A 9,724-nucleotide genomic window follows, 5' to 3' on the forward strand; every position below is an offset into this window, starting at 1 on the left:
ATTGTATGTGACCTTAATGAATTTTCGGATCACACGCCAATTGATATCACAATACAGTTGAATGATCTTGTTACAATATCATCGCCAACAGATAATATATCTCGTTCTGATAATAATCAATCAGCATGTTCAATTAGATGGAAAGAACATTTCCGAGAAAATATGAGAGCCGATTTAATGAATAAGCTTGACGAACTTTACTTATGTATAGAAAACGATGACATAGATACGTGTATTCAAAATTATAGTCACTGCCTCGATACTGTTTTTGGCAAATATTGTAAGAAAGATGTCTCAGTTTCCACTACCAGAAAGACTCAGCAGGAAGACAAACCTTGGTTCAACCCTAGATGTAAGATTTTGTACAGCAAATATATGGATGCACTTAACCAGTATAATTCTTTTCATTCAAGTGCTAATTATAATAAACTTATTAAACTAAAACGTGAATACAAAAATTTGGAAAAAAAATTAAAGCGACAGTATAGAATTTCACAAGGGGATATGGTCCAGGCTTTAAAGAAGAATAATCCAGGCCAATTTTACAAGCATTTCCGCAAGCGGTCACATTCTGAATCTAAAGTTTCACTTTCGGATTTCTTTGAACATTTCCGCTCTCTATCTGATGACATACCTGCAAGTTACATCTCTATTGGAACCTATTTTGAAAATCATGAGCCTATTTTTGATTCTTTGGATTCTATCATAACAGAAAAAGAAGTGGAAGAATGTATAAAAAAGTTGAAGTGTAATAAAAGTTGTGGAAGTGATTTACTAATCAAAAATATATTTTGTCGTTTAGAGAAATTCTAATACCTGGAATCGTTACCCTCTTCAATAAAGTTTTTGATTCTGGCACATTTCCAAAATTGTGGTCACAAGCAGTTATAATACCTATCCATAAAAAGGGCAGTATATCTGATCCAGGGAACTACAGAGGCATAAGTATTACTAGTAGCCTTGGAAAATTGTTTACTTCTATTTTAAATGAAAGGATCGCTTCCTGGAACTCCGAGGAGTCAATTATTACAGATGCACAATTCGGTTTTCAATCTGGACGATCTACTGTAGATGCCATATTTTCCCTACAAAGTTTGATCGCTCAAAAATTAAACAAAAAACAACGTCTTTACTGTTGCTTCATTGATTACAAAAAAGCTTTCGATACCATTAACCGGGATAAATTATGGCACAAGCTCATCAAATTAGGGATTACTGGAAAACTCATTAGGATCATCCAATCATTATATTCTGACGTTCGAGCCTGTGTGAAACATGCCGGCCAAGTATCGGATATATTTAGTGTTAAAAATGGTTTAATGCAAGGAGAAGTTCTATCACCAATCCTATTTAATATGTATGCGAACGACCTTGAAAATCATTTTATAAGTGAAAATTCTCCATCAGTGGAATTGCGAGAGCTTAATCTATTCATTTTAATGTTTGCTGATGATACAGTAATATTTGCCAGTTCACCCGAGGAGTTGCAAGCAATGCTCGATTCTCTGTATCGTTATGTTTCTACATGGGACCTGACCGTAAATGCATCAAAAACAAAGATAATGGTATTTCGAAACAGTGGAACAGTAAATTCGTCGTGGACTTACAATGGTGAAATCCTCGAGTGCGTTGATTCTTTCAATTATCTAGGCCTTACATTGTTTTATAATGGTAAATTTACTTCCACCCAGAAAAAGCTGGCAGACCAGGGGCGAAAGGCACTTTTTGGACTAAATCGAAATATTCAAATGTTTGAATTTAATGCAGAGACACATTGTCAGTTGTTTGATACATATATATTAAGTGTTTTGAATTATGGTCGTGAAATTTGGGGTTTCCACAAATCACCTGAAATAGAGCGCATACATCTTATGTTCTGTAAAAATTTGCTAGGAGTTAAAAGATCTACATGTAGTTACATGGTTTATCGTGAATTGGGTCGATATCCACTAATCATATCCAGAAAAATCAGAATAATGAAATACTGGTGTAAATTGCTTCATACAAATAATTGTATATTGAAATCTTCCTATGAATATCTATTGCAGAATGCAGAAAATAAATTACATTCTAAAATTAATTGGGCAAGGGATGTTAAAGATGAATTGTTTAGAATGGGACTTGGAAATTTTTGGTTTAAGCAAGATTCTATTAATACAACACAGTTTATATCTTTGTACAAAGAAAGACTGTTGGATAATTACCTTCAAGATTGTAATGCTTTTTTCGAAAATTCAACAAAATGTTTTTTATACAAACACATTGTGTGTGAAAATTTTTCAAAAATCCATGTATGTTTGACAAAACCTATTTATTCTATATTGAAGAAAAATATTACAAGAATAAGGCTTTCTTCCCATAACTTAAGTATAGAAGCAGGAAGATATCAGAAAATTGATAGAAGCAATAGATTATGTCAATTTTGTAGTAATCACTGTATAGAAGATGAATATCATTTTTTGCTTGAATGTCCTAATTATGAAACTTTAAGGAAAAAATATATCAAACCATATTATTTCAGATCACCAAATATGTACAAGCTTACTAAGTTACTCAGCTCTCATGATGTTAGGGTTTTAATTGGTTTAGGGAAATTTATTCTCCATGCCATGAAATTAAGAAATAATGAATAATATACTCCATATGTATTCATGTATTATATACTATAACTAGTGCTAATTGTAACGGGGACCGTTACAGATGTTCCCCAAACGCTCCCCAACTCCCTTTTGGTGCCATATTCCCTAGAGGCTTCATTAAATAGGACAAACTCGATGCATTTAAGACTTGAACAACGTTTACCCAGAACTGTACCAAGTTCATTCAAATTTAAGCATTGCACGCTTGCGCATGTGAATGCATGTGCGTAATGACCATATCATCTTGTCTACACAATCTATATATTTTGATATACTAAATATTAGAGTATTTAATCCAAAAGTATTAAAATATACGCTCATTCACGTGTATTTTTTATTTTACTCTTTTCACGTGCACGCACGTGCATACATGATCATGGTGACTATACCTTCTTGTAGAAGTCCATTACATCTATCTATGTTCTAAATCCCACCCCGTTTGGTTGTAAACCAAGGGAGTTATAGCTGTTTAAAGTTTAAGCCAATTAGATTGCAGCGCATGTACACGCACGTGCATGCATGTGCATGGTGACCATACCTTCTTGTAGAAGTCCATTATATCTATCTATGTTCCAAATCCCACCCCGTTTGGTTGTAAACCAAGGGAGTTATAGCTATTTAAAGTTTCAGCCAATCAGATTGCAGCGCACGTGCATGCACGTGTTTTATGATAATTGCTATATATTATGTTGTAGGATATCCTTATGCATGGCTATGTTCAAAATTTCAAAGGATTTTATCAAAAAGCAAGAAAGATATTGAGACTTTAGTTTCCGCCAATCAGAGCAAAGCGCACGTGCATGCGCGTGAGATCTTGCTAATTTGATCATGTGATATTGTCTATGCTACTAATATATCCTTATATTATGAGTTTTAAAGCATTTCATCAAAAATGTAAGAAGTTACGCCTATATCAATTAAATCGGTCATTTCACGTGTTGCACGTGCACGCTCTTGCAAGCACGTGCGCGCAAAATGACCTTCGTTCCGCAAATCTACATAACATGTCTACTGACCCTAAAAACATTTCACCTAAATCGGATGTGTAGTTTACAAGATCATTCGCGGACAAAATTTTCCCGAGAAGAAAAATAATAATAATAATAATAAGAAACAGAGTAAAAACAATATGTTCCCCAACTTCGTTTGGGGAACATAATAATAGTATTTTTTCATATAAGAATTGAGAATTGGAAACATATTGTATATCTGTTACAAGAAACAATGAATAATATAATACATATGTATACATGTACCATATGCTATAATAATTTTTCATGTTATAATGGAGAATTGGAAATATATAATTGTATATATCTGGTACAAGAAATAACGAATAATATAATTCATATGTATTCATGTATTACATCATGCTATAATAATTTTTCATATAATAATGGAGAATTTGAAATATATTGTATATCTGTTGGTGTACCAGTATGGGAGTCAGGCAGATGGACACTAGGGGTTCCACCCCCCGCAGACTCTCACCTCTCGTTCATTATGTATATTTGTTTATATAAACTGATGAGCCGTATGGCTTAAAGTTATTATATTAGAACTATTTAACAAAATGATATTGCAAATGACCAAAGACAAGGTGAGCAAGTTTATGAGATCCAGTTTTATTTTTTTAAAGTAGCTGTCAATGATTTCAAAAGACCTAGACTTAAAACAAATCATAGGAAATAGTTAAAATCATAAAAGCTTCATTTCCACGTGTTTAAATTTCACGTGTTACGGTCAACAACTTGTTTGTTTTTTATTGTCTTTTTCTGTCTCACAGCCTTATCAAACGGTTTAATTATCACGCCATATATGATCTTCAATAATAACCACTCAAACTTGATAATAATAACATTGCTATCTTTCGTTTATTAGCATCTTTTTGATTACTCATTTCTGAAAGCCATTTTTAGAAAAACATCTAGAATTTTGTTTTAATATATATATATATATATATATATATATATATATATATATATATATATATATATATATATATATATATATATATATATATATATAGGTCTCTTTGATAATGTTAAAACATTTTTAGGAAATTTTGATAGCATACGACGTCAAAAAAAAGATGACAGAAGTCCACGAACTTTTCGAACAACCCTTGTATAAACTTTTCTTTTATTTCTTTCCAAAATAGGGCCTTTTTGGAATTCTTCTAGACACCATTCATATCATCAACCATTGGCCCAATCTTAATATATTTCTTGCTTTTTCTGTTCTTAATTTAGAGGACACAAAATTTTAAAAAAAAATCCAATAGTACGGACTCTTGCAATACCAGAAAGTCATTTCTTGCCATGGGCATATGAAAAGTCATAGGAAATAATATTATAGGGAGTATAAAAACATTTCTATGGAGAACATGAACTAATTAATTTATACTATTCAACGAGAAATAAGTATTCAACCTTTTGTCAATGATGATTACTGACAAATTTCAAAGCTGCAATGTGTTTTTGTTCACTAACAATTCCAAAAGCGGTTTCTGGCTACAAATGCTCATCTGATCGGTCGCTAAACAAGAAATATGCATTCGGAATTCAAGATTGCGTGTATATCACCATTCGTACATTGACTCACTACCAGTCATAAACAGCAATCAAAAGAATCACTAACAGAGCTCAATGTCTCATAATTTCCGATTTTAAGTATAAATCGTTCGATGTCCAGTTAAAATATTTTTTTTTATATTTGTTTATTTATTTATTCATTCATTCATTTATTTTGATTTCTGTACATACGATATTTATTCTTATTTCAGTTTTTTTTTTTCGTTTTAACGAACCAATGAATTGGTAAAACACACTTGATTTTCTTTTATAACTTACATATGAAAAGAAATGATTGCTTACATAAATAAAATGCTTATTCAAACTAAATTAAATTTATTTTGACAAGTTTTTCACTTTTAATTTCTTTTCATTAACTTTCTCAACTTTATCAGTCCTTCTCTCATATAATGCTTTTTTATGAAAAAAAAACCCAGCGATTTAAAAATTAATACGTCAATATATATACAGTGTATCATTTTTTTTTTCCAAATCACAGAATATTTGTAATTTGTTTGATAATATTAAGTTGTAATTGACATTCCAAAGAAAAAAATCAATTTCATGTACACAAATGACGATAGTTTCTCCGCAAATGGTATAAACTTGTAAATTCCATATTTCATGATAAATCATTTATTCAGTGTGCTTATTTTCAATGATTTACGAGGGGGTCAAAAGTTCGTGGACTAGCGCCATAAAATTAAAACCGCTTTAGGTACATCAATGAATTTTGAAATATCTAGTTATCGTCATCTTTTCTAATTATAGAATAAATTACAAAAAATAAATTCAATTTTTTGATAAATTGGTAATGTTTTTATAAGCAATGTTATGTGCAGACGGTGCAACCTCGGAAACGACGTTTTTTCCGACTTAGTATAATTAAGTCAAAACTATTTTGATTAGTGTTGGCAACGAATACCCGGTTAACCGATTAACCGTCGAACGATGCGAGTATCGGTTAGTAAAACTGCTATTCGGTTACTCGGATAAAAATACATCTGATAAAGTAAATAACTTAAAAATAAAATGTTAATTTGTTTATAAGCGTATATCATAAGCATTTCTCTAATTTTATTTACTGTCAGATTTGATGATCTAGTGTTTCACTAGTACGATCGATTCGTTTTTATTTGTTTTCGCAGTTAATTGATAGCTTTGATTGCCAACAGGTTATACAAGTTTTGAAGACCCGAATAATAATTACCTCATTAAAAAAAAATTACATGATGCCGCCAAAGACATATATAGCTTGGAAGTATTTAAAAGAACAGCTGATTCGATACCTGTAAAATGTAATTAAGGTAGACTAGATGGAATATTCAAAGTACATTTGCTGATATGTCTTATACATTTAGATGTAAGGGGTTTAAAAGATCATATTTTTCTTTCCTCATCACAATTATACAACTTTAAATAGAATGGTAAACTGCGTTTGAAAACTAGCAGGAACTATATTTTTGGCGGAATGATGGCGTATGAAAATATCTTCTTTTCTGCCTCTCAAAATTATTGTAGAATATTGAATTTAGTTATAATTTTTACGCAATCAAAGACTAGACGAAATTTTCAAATGTAAGTTAGATTAATAATAAGGGACTAAAGTTTAAAAATATATCAAATAAATAAGATTTTTCACACATACTAGAACTATGTTGGCTTATAAAATTAATGCTTCAAATCTAAGTACAGATTTGAGCCAAAATTCCGTAAAAAGTGTTATTTCTCTCTTAGTAAACCATCAAAACTTTTAGTTTTTATATCATTTTGTATCTTTATGTGACAACTTTACTATATATGAAAATTGGAAAAAGTTAAATATAGGAAGCATATAAAAATAACTAATAAATCCTAAAAAATTAAGATTCGCATTAGCAAATATCCATTTTATTTAAATTATCCATGTCAATTTGGTAATATCATCTTATAGGCCCTATATGGTAGTATCTTTTTATGCAAAAAGAAAAACATTCAATCTTTTGAATTACAAGTAGGGCTCGCATGATTGGAAACAGTAATTTTTTATTCTTAATGTCCAGGAAAAAAGAAATGACCTTGACCTGACCTTGCCTCTAATATTAAACGGTCAAATTTAATCTCACTGATACCATCACTTAGTGATATTGTCCTCTTGATTCTGTGAAGATTTCATTAATTCTTAAATACAAGAAATGTGAGAAGAATCCTACCTTAAGTGAATTGGAGTTATCGTGTAGGGTTGTGATTTCAAATTTCTAAATAAGTAATTATTCTCCTTGATCATGACATAACTATATCGGGAGTCGAAAAGTAAAAGGTGATGAACGCCATTGTAAAATAGCGTGAAAGATTGATTTTTTTTTCTGACTTAATTAACTTTCTAATTTTAAATATACACGTTATCAAAATTCTTTCAAGATAGTGCGTGCGTGGGTATCTTTAAGCATTCACAATATATTTGTGTTTTATCACTACCGATGAGTAAATTTAGGATGAGATAAATGATATGTATGAATATTAATAAAATCATCCGAGTAACCGGGTACTCGATCGAAAGATTCAGCGAGTAAGCGGTTACTAAATATCGTCCGATTTGCCAAAACTAATTTTGATATGAACATTTGACAGCCAAAAATCACGTTAATTCAGGTATGTGTTGGGAAACTATTGTTCCATAAAATATGGAATTTTCACCTCATTCTGGAAGTTCTGTGAAATCTTATCGTTAACTTTACATGGAGTATCCAAACAAATATTGCTTGAAAATGACGTCAAAAGCGGCGTTGATCGGGTGTTTTAGCTATATTGAACTCCAAAAAAATATATATATATGCTGGCACAATCAAGCTAGGATCTCTTCCAATGTATAAATCCATTTGCAATAATATATCCATTGAAAGCCGCTGTATATATCATTGGAAAGTCAAAATAAGTGTACAGGGTAAAAGAAGCGGACAATGAAAAATGACGACGTTTTCGGACGTCATGAAACTTTAACGGCGACGGGTGATCATATAGTGTCCTTTTTATTTTATAATAATTTGGGAAATAATGAACGTATCAAGCCAATTTTTTCAACATTTCTTTATTTTTTGTTGTTTTATGTTCCTTGTAAATTCTGTAAGCTCAGACAATATAGCCCCAGTCCATGAACTTTTTGATAACCCCTCGTATGTATTTTAAAATTACTCGAAAATTGGCAGTGGTTGCAATTTCTATTAAAGGCGAGTTATTGATTTGATTGAATTATTTAATATGGTTGTTTTCTCATAAGACATAATTCTTTAGTGTTCAGATTGAAGGTGGGTAATACAGCAAAGATGGTAAAGGGGAGATAACATGAATATATTTTTGAAAAGACACTTGAAATATGTTTTTCTCTTTAAATATCAAATTGCTGTGAACCATTTTTCTCTGTTGTTCGCAGAACAGAAATTTAACTGATTAACGAATATAATAAGACATAGACAAACTGATCTATGATAACTTTATTGAAGTGAAGGATATGTAGATAATGAACAGTATTCAATATCAAAGTCCATAAAACAATACAAAATAGAAGCAGAGTAAACACGGGCCGCCAAAACATCAGAGGTAGAATTAGGTGCCATGGAGGTGTTAGCATCCCCTGCCGACTGGTCACACCCGCCGTGTGCTCATTGTTATAATCGGGAAATAACGAAAAAATCCGTCGTCAATTCAGTGGATAAATAATGGACTAACAATAGGTATGAAAAACATACAGCATTTGACTCAATGATAAACTGTATTTGCTGACAAGGTCATTGTATCGACAATAGAACTTACAAAATGATAAATTGAAACGAGACTGCTGATATTCTTGTTTCATCAACTTATTTGTCAATAACTTTTCTCGTTTAAGAAATTCTTCATACGTAGTGCATGCTCTTGAGTATCAAATCAACTAAGATACATATGCAGGTGATGAAGGTATATTGCTGTATAAGTATGGAAAGCTGACGATAGAAAAATTAAAGTCATCACGTTTATCATAGACCTTGGTTGTTAGATTACCATTAACGTCTTTTTTCAAGTAAAATATCCAATTATGAAACAGATGTTTCAGACTCTGTGGTGTCTTTTATTTCAAGCTCACCAGAATATGTCTTATCGACATAGGAAAGAAAATTACCATTGTTAATTGACAATACGTCATCGGTATATCTAAATGTTCGAGTTGAAGGCCACGGCAAGTGTTTTCTTCTTTTAACGCACAAAGATTTTGCACAAATTCTGCTTCATATGAATACAAAAATAGGTCTGCTAATAATGGAGCGCAATTGGTACCCATGGGAATTCCAATAGATTGTTGGAAGACTTGGTCTCCAAAAACCACATAGATATTGTCAATCAGAAACTCAAGCATCTTTTTATGTCAACTTCAGATGTTGTCAATCAGAAACTAAAGCATCTTTTTATGTCAACTTTAGAGTGTACAATCGGAATCTGTTTTAACAAAATAATTTTGCAGATGACCCATGACTAAGTAAGTAAATTTACGAGTTACAT

The sequence above is a fragment of the Saccostrea cucullata genome, unplaced genomic scaffold, assembly GCF_032062105.1.
Source record: "Saccostrea cucullata isolate Sc308-1 unplaced genomic scaffold, CSIRO_AGI_Scuc_v1 ctg1785, whole genome shotgun sequence".
Lineage (NCBI taxonomy): Eukaryota > Metazoa > Mollusca > Bivalvia > Ostreida > Ostreidae > Saccostrea > Saccostrea cuccullata.